This window comes from Megalobrama amblycephala, linkage group LG6 (assembly GCF_018812025.1).
Source record: "Megalobrama amblycephala isolate DHTTF-2021 linkage group LG6, ASM1881202v1, whole genome shotgun sequence".
Lineage (NCBI taxonomy): Eukaryota > Metazoa > Chordata > Actinopteri > Cypriniformes > Xenocyprididae > Megalobrama > Megalobrama amblycephala.
The window spans coordinates 35177302-35192877 of NC_063049.1; the positions used below are offsets into that span (position 1 = coordinate 35177302).

General features: G+C 36.6%; 1 protein-coding gene across 6 annotated transcripts in view; it reads right to left on the bottom strand.

Moving 5' to 3' along the window:
* LOC125270583 (telomerase protein component 1-like) overlaps positions 1-15576 on the bottom strand; it is a 118778-nt gene that overhangs the window by 36679 nt on the left and 66523 nt on the right. The window contains exon 1 of one of the 6 annotated variants that reach the window (XM_048194329.1): positions 2857-2962. The exons of the other annotated variants lie outside the window; for them this stretch is intronic. The gene's annotated coding sequence lies outside the window, so the exon portion shown is untranslated. Of the gene's footprint in view, positions 1-2856; positions 2963-15576 lie in introns of those variants that run through there. 6 annotated transcript variants of the gene reach the window in all.

Below are 15576 nucleotides of genomic sequence, written 5' to 3' on the forward strand. Positions count from 1 at the left end.
TCCAAAAACATTGCAAAAGCTAAAAGTACAATGCTAATCACTAATTCTTGAGACATGGTCAAAGTCATTCTTAATTTTATTAATCCTAAAAGTCCTATTTCCATATTTTTAGGAGTTCAACAAGCTCTGGTGAGTATTATGTTTCTGTAGATAATCTTTTGTGCTAACTGTTACAGCTATATGTAGGGCTGGGTATTGATTCAGATGTTCCATTTCAATTCTATTCTGATTCACAAGGCCTCAATTCCATTTAATTTCGATTCTCAATTCAATACATTTTCACTGGCCCCACCACAAAAAAGTAATAAATGAATAAAATAGTTATTGTTTTTGACCCATGTATCCTTATATTGTAATAAATAAGGTTATGACACCCAATTTTTTTTTTATTCAGTGAAGAGCAGGGATTGATTTTCTGTTTGTCTTGTGCAGTTTGATTAACATTAAAACACAGACAGCTGCAGGAAATTCAATATTAGGTTGCTGTCACTTTAAGTGTAATGCACGGGTACAATAATGATACACATGCATTCTTTCTCTGCTGCTTGCCATAACTGTAACCAACTATGGTTACCTAGATACTCACAAAGGTGGGCATTTTGAGATAAATTTTTGTGAATTTGTCTGTTCGGGTGTGTGCTGCAAACTTCTCACACAGCACGCGAGAGTTATGGAAGGATATTCCGGACAATTTTCAAAAGAAATTAAAAATTGAATTTGCATGTGGACGCATAAACTGTGACATAATCCAAATGCAATTAAATTGGCAAAAACGCGTCCAAATGATAAACTTAATCGATCGCTTTTTAAAAAACATTTTGAAATGTTGATTTTTTTTTGCCCAGCCCTAGCTATATGGAGAGGGGTAAATCCATCTGCCATGGAAAGATTTTACTACTACATGTCAACCCTGTCAGAAACTGTAAAGAAACAGTCTGTGATTTTAGATCATTTGCCTCATTTTAAATTAGGCTCTAATAGCTAGCAACACCAGAAAAACAAAATATCTACCCCATGGGTGATATAATAATATCTCAGAAAATTTGACAATAGGGAATAACGTCAGCTGCACATACTTGCCCTCTTCTCTCCGAGACTTCGACACAAAGTGACACACACACGCCTCCTCTCTCTCAGTCGTCTCATTCGCTCTGGTTAAATAGTGCTTATATTGTGCATAATTTTAGTCATTCCCGCAGGTCTCACGCGCTTTGTGTGAGTGCAAAATGAGTGGCTTGCTGCACTTAAACGGTCAAATACATACAAAATGATGTCAAAATGCCCGTCTTGGCGAGTATTTGGAACATTAAATAGTTCAGAAAGTGAACGCATGTCATATATTGGGTCCGTGCATAAACTCTTATAGTGACAGCAGTCCATATTCCTGCTGCTGTTTGTCATGTTAATCAAAGAACAAAAGACAAAGAAAATCACTTTCAGTTCTTGACTGAATATGTTTTATAACTTTAATTGTAGGCATTAATATGTATTTAATTTTTTACAATGAAGACTATCCAGTGTTATTTTACATTTGATTACTTTAATTTCTGTAGTATTTCTTACCTGAATGAAAACCTACTTAACCTGAAAAACTTACAAGTTTCATAGCTCTCTTTATTCTATTGCATTTATTTTTGTTTGTATGCTGTCAATTATAGTTCTTAAAAAAGAAAATCATAATCGTCAAAAATCGTAATCGGCAGGTCACGAACAAAAAACAAACAAACAAACAAACAAACAAGAAAAAAATTATCGGCCAAGAAATTGCAATTGGTGCATCTCTAATCTTAGCAACCACCCCGAATAACCTTGCAATCGCATAGCAACACCTTAGCAACCACCCTGAGTACCCTAACAACTGCATAGAAACACCATAGCAACCACCCAGAGTACCTTAGCAATCACATAGCAACACCTTTCACAACCACCCAGATTATCCTAGCAACTGCATAGCAACACCCTAGCAACCACAGAGCAACAGCCTAGCAATCATCCAGAATACATTAGGAACCGCATAGCAACCACCCAAGTATCTTAGCAACCTCCTAGCAACCACCCCAAGTAGCTTAGCAACCACATAGCAAAACCCTAGCAACCACCCAGAGTACCATAGCAACTGCATAGCAACAGCCTAGCAATCATCCAGAATACCTTAGGAACCGCATAGCAACACCTTAGCAACCACTCAGAGTGCCCAGCAACCACATATCAACCACCCAAGTATCCTAGCAACCTCCTAGCAACCACCCCAAGTACCTTAGCAACCACATAGCAAAACCCTAGCAACCACATAAAATGATACAGTATAACTCTATCTATCTATATCTATATATCCAGCTTTTAAAACTACTACTTTTCCAAGCCAACTTAAAGTTTGTCTATGAACTTTACTCATCTAGTTCATGTTGTTCGCAGTGTCTTTCAAACTGAACATGAAGAAGGCTACGCTCCCTTCGGATTGGAATCTCTCTTAAGATTTCGGAATACGTTATATAGTCTACTTCGCAGGGCACTTACTGTCGATTGGAGTGCGGGACAAAGTCCTCTATCTCATCTGATAATGAATGAAGAACAATGTGTTTTCTCAATGCGGTTCCTCGCCAAATACAATGCAAAATCATCACCACTCCTTCATTCCATTTAATGTTTCAAATGCAATCAAAAAATAAACTTCTGTATCACAGTGTGGCTCGTTAAATATGCAGATACGACAGACACACAGGTTGAGCAGTGATTAGACATGAAAGTTGCCGAGTAACACTGTTGTAAATAAACACACTATATTTGGATTATTACGTTACGTGAGACACGGTCTGTTCAGTGGTGTGACTAAAAAATAAAGACTCAAGAACTCACCTTTAATGCTTTGTGACCATGTATTAGTGTAAAATGAAGTAAACCGGTGAGCTGCTGATTGTACTAGTAAAACTTCATAACTTCCTCACCTGTCATATGTATGTCACTACCGTAATGAACCGAATATAGAAGCATTACAAATCTCAGATAACAAGACGCGACGCGATGCGATGCGATAGACAAGCGATAAAAGGTAGCCTATCTTTTCCATGTTAATCCAAATCAGAGTTTTTGTTCTAACCAGCCGAACAACAACACAAAGTATGACAATAATGATAATCTCGGGTACTGTTTATGTGCTTTCTTTAATGTTAAAAACATAAGTTTGAATATAATTTAGTGTGTCTACTGAAAGCAACAATGGACAATTTACCTCAGATCTTCAAAATAAAAGAAAGGAAACAAGACCGTTAAAGCCCGCCCAAAGCCATCTTTACAGAAGAGAGTAGGCTAAATAATGACAGAATTTCACATAGAGTGAACAAATAAAGTGTGAACTTTGCAGCAAATTTGTCACATTCCTCAAAAGCCTCAATTTACATTCAGCATTTACAATTTAATAAAATTCACATCTAAATCTAAATGCTAAACTAATATGCAAATACCTCTGGTTTAAGTTTAGATTAATTTATTTATTTATTATCACTAAAGCCTTGTCATAAGTTACAAGTCGATATTAAATAACATCAGAGTGTCTTCTATTTAAGTCCTTCAACAAATCAAAATTAACAACTATTCCAGACCCGGAGTACTATACCCAATTTAGTTTGACATTAATACTACAAAAATAAGCGCTAAGCGATTTTCCAGACTAGTGGTTTAAAGAGTTACACCAACTCTGCTTCCCTTGACATGGCAGTGGATCAAACACATCCTGTATAGCAGGTAACTACACACTGAGTAATTTAGTTGTGAAAGGTGACATGTTTATTTGCTGAAACAAGTCTTGGACGTTTCTTTAAAAATGACAAGCGTGGGTTTGGGATATGTCAAAGCCTGCTGCAATGTTTTCTGACAAACACAACTCAGGAGCTCTTCAAAAGGACTCCAGCTGACACAGGAGATTTGATGCACACCCCACAACTGCTTGAGCGGCAATACAATATCAGGGACCTCTCATTGTCTACAATGGAAAAACTCAATAAAACGGTATGATGATTGCAGTACCTCCTGATTGAAGTACCCCCTGAGATTTTAAGTTCAGAAATTAAACAACCCATTGATATGTTCACAGTAAAATATATGCAGTTCTCTCGCAAGCCCATGGAAAATCCCAAGGCAAAGCCACTCTTGACCACTTGTACCATGAAAAAAAAATCAATAAAAAACACTTTACATTATTTTGTGGTTGATTTCTTACCACCATCTTCACCTACACCTCCAAACCTGCCAATCAAAGAATGATGAGAAAGAAAATGAACCTGTGTTCTTGTCTTGAGTAAGACATGATTTCTATTTCAACCGAGATCCAAGGTGACAGCTCTGATGAAGAGGCCCACAGTAATCAATGGGATGAATAGCGGTCATCATCATTAACAGTAAGCTGTCCAATAGCTGAAAAACACTGCCTTTGCACATATGAAGCGATCAAGACATTGGCCAAATCCAGTCTTTGCATAGCATCTTGACTACTAAGAGTTTCCTTTATTTTCTTAAATTCCAAGTATATTTGACCAATTCTACACTCTTAAAAATAATTTGGCATTGATGGTTCCATGAAGAACCTTTAAAGGGGTCATGACATGGACAAATATATATGTGGAAAAAGGATTATTTGCAACCCTCATTCTGACCCTCTTTCTGAAAAGATCCATTTTTAAGGGTCGGCTCCTTTACGGTTTGTTGCTAAACGGCGACTGTTATGATTGGCTAACGTCATTCCATAGGAAACTGTGCAATAAATTTTTTTTTTTTTGAAAACATTATCCACATAAGATCTATCATCATTTACACACATTGCATTATGAAATCGTTTACTTACGGTTTGCATTGTCAGATTCAATACAGCTAACTGCTTCTTCTGTCAACAAAAGTTTCTTAGCGAACTCTCCATTGCACTGTACCACATTTACAAAACAATCTGCAGTCAAATTCTCTGAACAAACATAATCCTCTGTTACGATCCATTATGGCATTAAAATAATCCATCCACTTGTTCATGAGTGTCAGCAGTTAAGTGACATTCATCAGTGGGAGGGGGCCAGGGTCTATTTGTCGATGTCTTGCTCTGGAGGCAGGCATATGCAAATGTATTTGCCCATGTGACTTCACAAATACCACAGTATCCATACAAGCTGTTTCTGGAGCTTGATTAAATGAATGCTTTGATTATAATGAGGATGTTTTAAGCTATAAAACTTGCAGGAAGATTTAATGGTACAAAGATTGATTTAGATTATTATGATTGCTATGATTATTACGATTAATTTCAACCCTCATTCTGAAATGATCCGTTTTTAGGGGGCGGCTCCTTTAAGGCTTGTCTGTAAATGGCGACTGTTATGATTGGCTATTGTCATTGCATAGGAAACTGTAGCAATGCCCACTCGCTATTGCATGTGAGTAAGTGTTTTGAAAACTATCTATATAAAATCATCATTTACAGACAAAGCATTATGGAATTGTTTACTTGCGGTTTGCGAAGTAGCTGCTGTCAGATCCAATACAGCTAACTGCTTCATCTGTCAACAAAAGTTTCTTAGCGAACTCTCCATTGTGCTGTAACTCGTTTACAAAACAATCTGCAGTCAAATTTTCTGAACAAACATATAATCGTCATGGATTGCGCCAGATGGCATTAAAAATAAACCATCCACTTGTTCATGATGCTGGTATCCTTCTGAAGTCTCTACAGAAATTAACTGTTTAAACTGGACGCATCAAAGCAAACGTTCGTTTACGTTTCCATTTACTCTTCTTGGAATACGGACTCGGAATACGTCAGGTGGTGAACGGGCACCTGTATACTGTATTCAGTGTAGACAGCATCAGTAATTATAATGGGTTCTATTTGATTTTGACGAGAAGCTTGCATCTGGTGTAGGCAAGTGTCAGCCGTTAAGCAACTGACAGTGGTGTGATGATGTAAAGCTATTCATTGATGTCTTGCTCTGGAGGCAGGCATATGCAAATGTATTTGTCCGTGTGACGTCACAAATCCCAAAGCCATTTTTGGAGCTTGATTAAATGAATGCTTTGTTTATAATGAGAATGATGATTCTAGACTACTTTTTAAATGTTCACAACATTTAGGAGGACATTAGCATATTGTATAGGTGACCTTAAAGCTAACAGATTGACTAAAAGCCAAAAAGCCAATTTTTCAATCTGCCTTTCAGCACATCACATGTACATGACAATGTGTGTATCAAATGCACTTTTGACCATTTATGTAAGACCATTAGGGTGAGACAATTAGCAAAGTATAGGAGCTCAGGAGGTTTGAGAGAGGGCACAAAAATAGAAAACAGAAAGGGATTTCAGGGATGAGCTGATGAACAGATTTCCAAAATAACAGGATTTATGCTCTGCTGTCTAACCACGAAAAGCTTAAGGCATCTGATTTATTAGCCAGATCAGTTCAACAGTTAGCTCTAGCCAAGATTGTGTTTTAGGAGACAAGCCGGAGAGGATCAATTTATGGTCATATCGTGGGGTGGGTTTTAAGGGCCACAGTCCAGGGCCCATTAGTAATGGGATCTCAATCTCTGCCTCTCAGGAAAAACAGCCCACTCTTACTCTATTACTGGGATAACGAGCAACTCTTTTCCATCTGAGTGCAGCTGAATGGTGGTTGTATGTCAGACCCATCCTGCCTGATGTAAAAATCCCCAGGATGATATTGATTTTGGAGAGTGTGAGGCAACATGCCTCGTCTGTCTGATGAAGAAACCTCTAGAACTGGACAACAGTGATTGCGGTTCGAGGTGATTCTACTGGCATGGAGGGTGTTTCCATTTGTCAAATGACAATGATTTTGCGGTTTTCTCTGACATGTCATGCCATGTTCAATTCAGTTCCATTTATTTGTACAGAACAGTACCTACAGTACATACATATTGTTCCAAAGCAGCTTTTAAAAAAGTGCCTTACAAACCCCCCATAGCGCAGGGGTTTACAAACTTTTAGATGCCTATAATCCACATGGGGACCATCTTCCTTAAATATAAAGGCAGCTATATATTTTCATGCATTATATTGTAAAGACAACAAAATTAAATACTTATTTCCAAAATTAAATAATTATCTTTGTATTAAATAATTGACACTGTACTACAGTGAGTTATAAATATGCAGAAAATATAATGGCTATACCCGTTTATAATAAAAATGTTAACATCTACCAAATTGATCTGTAATTTTATTTAAATTTGGTACATATTTATTATTTGTCACCTGTTACAATAGTAAACTCATCAAAATAACATATTTGAAAATTAAAATGATGTATTACGTGTAATGTGTAGTTCTGTTTTGGTTTAGTTGCATTGTGTTTTGGTTCTCTTTTCCCTGTTCCCATTTGCCTGTGTTCCCTGTCATCGTAGGTTGACCTGCTAGTGTGTGCCAGTTCGTTCCCTTAGGTACTGATTATCGCCACCTGTATCTAATTGAGATCTCATTACCTCCTGTGTATTTATACCACTGGTTCTGTTCAGTTTCTGTCGGGTCTTGTTAATGTATGATTTGCGTTTATCCTGTGCTATCCTGTCTTTGTGAGTGCTGACCAGCAATCATGATATTATGTAACTACAAAATGTTAAATCAAATACAATATTTGAAATCACTATTCTTTGTCTAGATTCCAGCACTACACACTCTAAAGCTTCACTAAACTTCATGAGATTTTTATAAAAGTAATAATATGCATTGAATGCCTCACAGATTTAAAAGATTACACACACAAAATCACTATCTGATTCTTAAAGAGATAGTTCACCCAAAAAATGCATCCATCCATAAAAACAGAAAAACAAAAAAAAACATCCATATGACTCCAGTGGTTAATAAAGGCCTTCTGAAGTGAAACTATGCATTTTTGTAAAGACAAATATCCTTATTTAAAACTTTATAAAGTAAAATGAGCTTCCAGCGCAACAGTCATATGCATTCGACGTACGTCCAAAAAGTGTTAACTTCCACAACGCCATGACATTCTACACAATGGCACAATTTACTACGCGTTAGAGCATATAGTAAATTCATCAAAACAAAATGAGAATTATGTATTATATGTAACGTGTAGTTCTGTTTTAGTTTAGTTTCATTGTGTTCCGTGACATAGTACAAAATGCCGTGACATTCTACACAATGACATGACGTACTACGCGTTACAGTGTAGGACATAGTGTAGTATGTCATGGAAGTTAAAGTTTTTTGGACGTACGTCGAATGCGTATGGCTGTCGGTCCGGAAGCTCGTTATCTTACTTTTTAAATAACTTAAAGTTTTAAATAAGGATATCGGTCTTACAAAAACGCATCAGTTCGCTTCAGAAGGCCTTTATTAACCCCCTGGAGTCTTATGGATTCATTTTTATTTATGGATGCATTTTTTTTTTTTTGTCTTCAAAATGTGGCCACCCATTCACAATCATTATAAACCTTGGAAAACTAACGATATTTTTAAATACATCTCTGTGTTCATCTGAAAGAAGATAGTCATATACACTTAGGATGGTTTGCGGGTAGGTAAATCATGGGAAAATTTCTATTTTTGGGTGAACTATCCCTTTAAAGTTCAACGGACCAAAAATGCCAATGGCCAGGTATTGATGTTAACTGTATTATTATGCAGTAGTAGTAAAATTCTATTTAATCAAAAAGTTTAAGATAAACTCTTCTCAGTCTCTCCATGAAGCTAGGCCAAATTCACGCTGCTGGTAGGGCAATTGATTGTCACAGGAGTGAAATATTCCCACCGTGGAGAAATACAGAATTCAAGAACAAACCCCCCTGCAGTAAGGATAATTATATGGAGCTGTACGTGCATGAAATGTCATCATGCCTCTGAAAGAATGATGGCTATAATTACTCAACCCACAAACAAACAAAGCCCACATGGAATTAAAATCCTCAAAGGCAGGCCAGTGAACAATGAAGATGGGAGATACGAAATAAAAATCAAGCCATAAACAACAGAAGTGTTTTTAAAAGGACGTGCAAGAAGACCATGAGACCTATCCAATTTAACATCAAATGCTCCCACTACGTGTATCGAAAAATTAGAGGTTTCAGTCAATTGAACTGAAATCAAATTAACTAGTGATTTGCAGATTAAATTATTAGAGTGAACTGCAATTATTTGCAATTATTGCATATTTGCTTTTAAAGTCATATGTCACTGAACATAACTCTATCACATGACTTAAAAGCATGAGACTCACCAACAGCAACACATGAACAAAGCTAGACAAAAGACAATGGTAACATGAGGGCTATTTATATAAAAAAGATTACTAATGACTAACATGAAACACCTGAACACAATGAACCAATAAGAAAACAGAACTAATGAATCAAAAACCAATGAGAATCTGACACGTGAAACAAAGGAACCAATCAGAACAGGGGAAGCACATGACAGGATGACATGAGGGGAACAGGGAATCACCAGGAACTAAGACTTAAGGCCTTTGCACACTGAGTCCGAAATTTTCGTATGCATTTTTGCATATTCGTGATCCTAAAAATTCGTCACGCACAGAGACCTTGCACACTGGGTCCAATGCGTATTTTATTGAATCGACGTGGATCAACTTGTCAGATGGCATTCAGGATTTTGGCGTTCGCTTGTACGGTGGCTCTGAATTGTCAAAACATCTCTCAAAATGCATGCCACGGATGCAAAAAATGCAGAAAATCGAACCTAAAAATCAAATCCGAATGTTTTTATGATGGACGAACGTTTCAGAGGCAGTGTGTAAACGTGATTGACAACATGAGATCATATTTATTTTTGAACGTGCGAAAATTGCGGACGCGAATTTCGGAGAATTACAAAATAAAAGACATGAAAACAAACTAAACAAAACCACAAAACAGACATGACACCACAACAGCACTGTCCAAGGCACGCCAAGTAGTACATCTATATGACAATGAAAACATTTCAAAAGATAATCAGTGTAAGATCACATTTTTCATTACTGGCAGCAGTTCACATTTTGCTGTATTGAGAGCATTCATTAAACAAAACGGCACATATTACTTTGCTTAATTAAAAATAACGTGTCATTCTTCATATTAATGCTTCAGTTTAGTATAATGCATTTGGTGTGGAGGATGAACATCTGGCCATTAGTAAGTTTGGCTGAAAATCAATTACTGCTTGCAACAGCAAGGCATGGCCTTCCCATGATGTGCTGTGTTTAGAAGATTCCCAAAGGGTCTGTTCACATACAGGAGAACACAGATCCATCAAACTTTCATCCTACTGTCTCAGGGAGAAATCTGAATCAGATAATGCTTTTCATAGCTGCAAGGTGGAATCAATGACAATTAATTTGCCTAAAAAGATCAGCAATCATGTCGGACTAAAATACAAATTTATACATCACATTGACAGGTTACACACACGCACACAAAAAATGTGAAAAAAAGCTGTGAAACTGTGAATATATTTTACTGTGTAATTACAGTGTGACAACTATCCCTGATCTCTGGCATTTTATCACAAAGCTTGGATGGATGCATGTGTCCTGAATAAATTATTCAATATATAAATAATATAATCAGACCGGTCACTTTATAACCAAAACATAAATAAAATTACATGGGAAGAATCTCCGTAATGCTCATATTCAACCAGAAACCCTCTTTTGGTTTAAGGATTTTTCCTCCCTTTCCTGAGGCATTTAGCATGTTAAATTTCATTATATTTGAGGCAAATATTAATCTCTAATACTAATTTTGTCTTTCCCAGCTCTTGTGTTTACCCATTGTAATTTGATCCTAGTTCATTAACAGGTTCAATGATGACTGCTTATGAATTGTTTAACATTCAGAAATGAAAAAGATGGCTGCCTTGTAAAAAATACCAGAGTTAGAGAGAGCCAGACTGTACATTACCATCACATGAATCAGAATAAAGGATCATTCATCTGTTGATTGATGCAGCACAACAGACACAGATAGCAATTAATCTGTGCAATTTTGAAATGTGACATCATTGTCCACATGACAAAAACGTGGGTCTAAACTATTACGGATTTTCACAGAAACGTGCATTTAAATGCAAATCTCAACTCCAGCCCAAATGCTGAAACAAATGGTGGCAGTTTTAGACATGTGTCGCAGGAATGTATCAGACACTAAATTGAAAGCTTCTGGCTTTGTGCAGGAGTCTTTGTGGCTATTCATTCATGTGCTTTTCCAGCACAAAGCCCTACAATTGCAGGCATAAATCTCCAGATGGGATGAGCTAGGATGTCAGGGGCTCAGCGGAGTGTCCTTTTCAGTGTAACAACATAATATTCAGTATAATAGGAATACTGGACTGGCTGCTCGATTATGGCAAAAATGTCCTCAAAATTATTACACAAGACAAGTAAACAATCAGCAAAACAAAAACGGACAAATAAATACAACTGAACCAAAATACAAATTAAATAAACAGTGATTTAAGTTTTTCAGGAAAATGTACTAACTGTGGTAATCAGATTGAAAAATCAAATGTAAAATAGCACTGCATAGTCTTACTGTACACATTAAATATAGATTAATCCTTATTAAAGTTGCTTAAGTTATTCAGTTAAGATCAGTGAGTAACTGCCTTTGTGTCATTTGTTGTTTGATTATCATTAATGACAGACTGCAGCAGGTATATTAGGCTGCTGTCGCTTTAAGAGCTAATGCACGGATGGATCCAGCATACTGTTACACACACATTTTCTTTCTCATCTGTGTACCTTTATTTAGGACAAAACCCACTGCACTTATGTGAATACCCTCCAAAAATGACATTTTTGTGCATATGCGTTTAGGTGCGTATCTGAAGCCCCTTTGCGTATTCGTGTTCGGCCACCTGGGAAACAGTGTCAATGTCCCTCAGTTTAGCAACAGTAGACTGTATTTTACAACACTCACTTACAGTAGACTATTTGGCTGATTTAGGTGTTAAAGAGTTAGTTCACCCAAAAATGAAAATTCTGTCATTAATTACTCACCCTCATGTCGTTCCACACCCGTAAGACCTTCGTTCATCTTTGGAACACAAATTAAAATGTTTTGATAAAATCCGATGTCTCAGTGAGGCCTGCATTGCCAGCAAGATAATTAACACTTTCAGATGCCCAGAAAGACATATTTAAAACAGTTCATGTGACTACAGTGGTTCAAAATTAATGTTATAAAGCCAAGAGAATGCTTTTTTTGCACCAAAAAAACTAAACAAAAACAAAATAACAAACTTATATCTAGTGATGGGCAATTTCAAAACATGCTTCATGAAGCTTTGAAGCTTTATGAATCTTTTGTTTCGAATCAGTGGTTCGGAGCGTGTATCAAACTGCCAAAGTCACGTGATTTCAGTAAACGAGGCTTTGTTACGTGATAAGTATTTTGAAATTTCAATGGTTCACCACTGGGGGGCGTGACTTTGGCAGTTTGATACACTCTCCGAACCACTGATTCGAAACAAAAGATTTGTAAAGTTTCTAAGCTTCATGAAGCAGTGTTTTGAAATCGCCCATCACTAGATATTGTTGAATAAAGTCGTTATTTAATTTTTTTGGCGCACAAAAAGTATTCTTGTCGCTTCATAACATTAAGGTTGAACCACTGCAGTCACATGAACTGTTTTAAATATGTCTTTTGTACCTTTCTGGGCATTTGAAAGTGTTTCTTATCTTGCTGTCAATGCAGGCCATTTGTGTTCTGAAGATGAACGAAGGTCTTACAGGTGTGGAACGACATGAGGGTGAGTAATAAATGACAGAATTTTCATTTTTGGCTAAAATAACCCTTTAAGTTTGGACTTTTAGGGAGGAACAAAAGCGCACCGCTGTGTAGGAAAGGAAGGTGCGCTGGATGTAATGTGACAGCGGCACAATAATCGTTTTACCTCAATTATCTTGTTTCATCATAATTGGTAGCCATTAATCGATAATCAATTACGATTAATCACACAGCCCTACTGGAAAACTAAATATACCTATTTTTTTAAATCTTCTTTTGTGTTCAATAGAGAAAGAAAGTCAGTAAACGACGACAGTTCAGTTTTTGGGTGAGCTATCCCTTTAAGGTACTGGCTCACATCTAATTCTCACAATCCAGACATTTTTAAGGCTCTTTTTATAATGTTAAGCAAAGGTTGGCTAAACATTTATGTGTAAAAAATAGAGAAAGGGAGAGGAAATAAATTGCAAATACACAAGGATTAATGTTCCTTAAAAATGTTTGTCAACTGCTGCCAGTGTGAAATTGAGCTTTTGGCAAACCTTCTACAGTACATAGCCTGTCATTACCTACTCATATTCACAAATGATGGTCATTTGGTCACCTTTCAGGACCCATGAACACACACCATCATGGCCAGTTTACTTTCCACTATATTATAACTTTATATAATCACAGAGTTCAAGGAAACACTGATTTGTAGCACAAAGACTTTGAAGCCAATACAACAGAAAAGCAAAAGTGCATGTTACAGTATGTGACTAACTGCACACTACAGATTCAACAGATAATATTCATTTAAAAGAATCATATTAAAGGATTATTTCACTTCAGAATTAAAATATCCAGATAATTTACTCACTCCCATGTCATCCAAGATGTTCATGTCTTTCTCTCTTCAGTTGAACAGAAATTAAGTTTTTTGAGGAAAACATTCCAGGATTTTTCTCCATATAGTGGACTTCAAGAGTTACCAAAGGGTTGAAGGTCCAAATTGCAAATTCAATGCTGCGTCAAAGGGCTCTACACAATCCGAATAAGAGTCTTATCTAGCGAAATGGTCATTTTCTTAAAAAAATAAAAATTAGGTAAAAATAAAAATAAAATTAGGTCATGCGTGACGTAAGCGAGCAAGTGTTTACAAAGCGAATGTGCAAAGACCAAGTCAAACAGCCTTTAAAAAAAAAAAAAAAAGTAAAACGATGTCGGACGATTTTGAAGTTGGAGGAGAAAATTAGTTTCTGCCCTACCGCGGTACTCCTGCCTACATCATGCGTGACCTTTCTTGGGGTTAAGCATTGCGCAAGTTGTTGGAAATGTTTTTTTTTTTATTATATTTATGCATTCATTATGTGATATTAAGGTGTGTTTCTAAGGTAGGTTGTGTGTCATTTTGTAAATTCGATGGCATCACACTGAGTAAAAATTGAAGTGTATTTCTTAGTGTGGTGCTGCTTATACCTTTTTCATTTTTGTGAGAATGAAAAGCCACATGAAGCTTTATGCCTTCAGAGCTTTACCACTATGTCAACAATCAATCAGTTCATCCTCCAGAGAAAAGACTTGCCCAGTTTCAGTGAAACCATTTGTTGTGGGATCTATAATTACTTATGTCTTGTTCAGGGATAAAACTCCCTTGCTCTCTGCCAGGGCAAAAATGTTAAAAGTGTTTCCTGTTTTGTACAGAAATCATTTTTGAGGTTTGTAAATATTTTACTCCAATAGTCCAATGGGACCAGTAAAAAACCTAATGTGAATGGGTATTTTAAGTAGCCTATTGACGTTTTATGTATGAGGCAGAATGAAAGTGAAAATCTTTCAATCCCTTGGAATGTTCATCATCAAGAACACATACTGTACACTCATATTTATCCAACTGAGAGTCAAATAGGCCTAACCTTACCTTTACTTCAGAAAATTGATACATTACACTTGGCATGGTTAGTTAAAGGTGCTCTAAGTGATGTCACGTGTTTTTAGGCCAAAAAATTTTTTGTCACATACAGCAAACATCTCCTCACTATCTGCTAGCTGCCTGTCCCCTGAACACACTGTTAAAAAACGCGGTCTCTGTAGTCGCCACAAGCTCCGAAAACAGCAATAAAAATGCGCGTTTTAAATGCGCGTTCATGTTTCAGGAAGCATGGAGGGGAGGGGGAGGAGGAAGAGGAGGGAGGGTCTAGCTAGCCTCTGTTTTGTTTGACAACACTTCGAACGTCAACAGGAAGTTACAGTACATCCACCCAGGATCACTTAGAGCACCTTTAATATGGTCATATTCTTTGGGTTTTTTTTATGTGGTCTATTAAAGAAGTTAGGGTTTTTGATGCCAAGCCTTAAATATGACAACCCTTTTGCATAATCATCATTTGATACTCATCAAAATCATTATTACATTTAAAATGTATAGATTGCTTAAAGGATTAATTCACTTCTGAATGAAAATTTCCTTATAGTTTACTCACTCCCATGTCATCCAAGATGTTCATATCTTTCTTTCTTCAGTCGAAAAGAAATTAAGGTTTTTGAGGAAAACATTCCAGGATTATTCTCCATATAATGGACTTCAGTGGCGTTCACTGGGTGGAAGGTCCAAATTGAAGTTTCAGTGCAGCTTCAAAGGGCTCTACACAATCCCAGACGAGGAATAAGGGTCTTATTTAGCGCAACGATAAGTCATTTTCTAAAAAAATAATAAAAATATATACTTTTTAACAAATGCTCATCTTGCACTAGCTCTGCAATCTGCACACATGACGTAGGTTACAAAGTTACAAAGGTCATGCGTGATGTAGGCGAAAGTACCGATCCAGTGTCTACAAAGCAA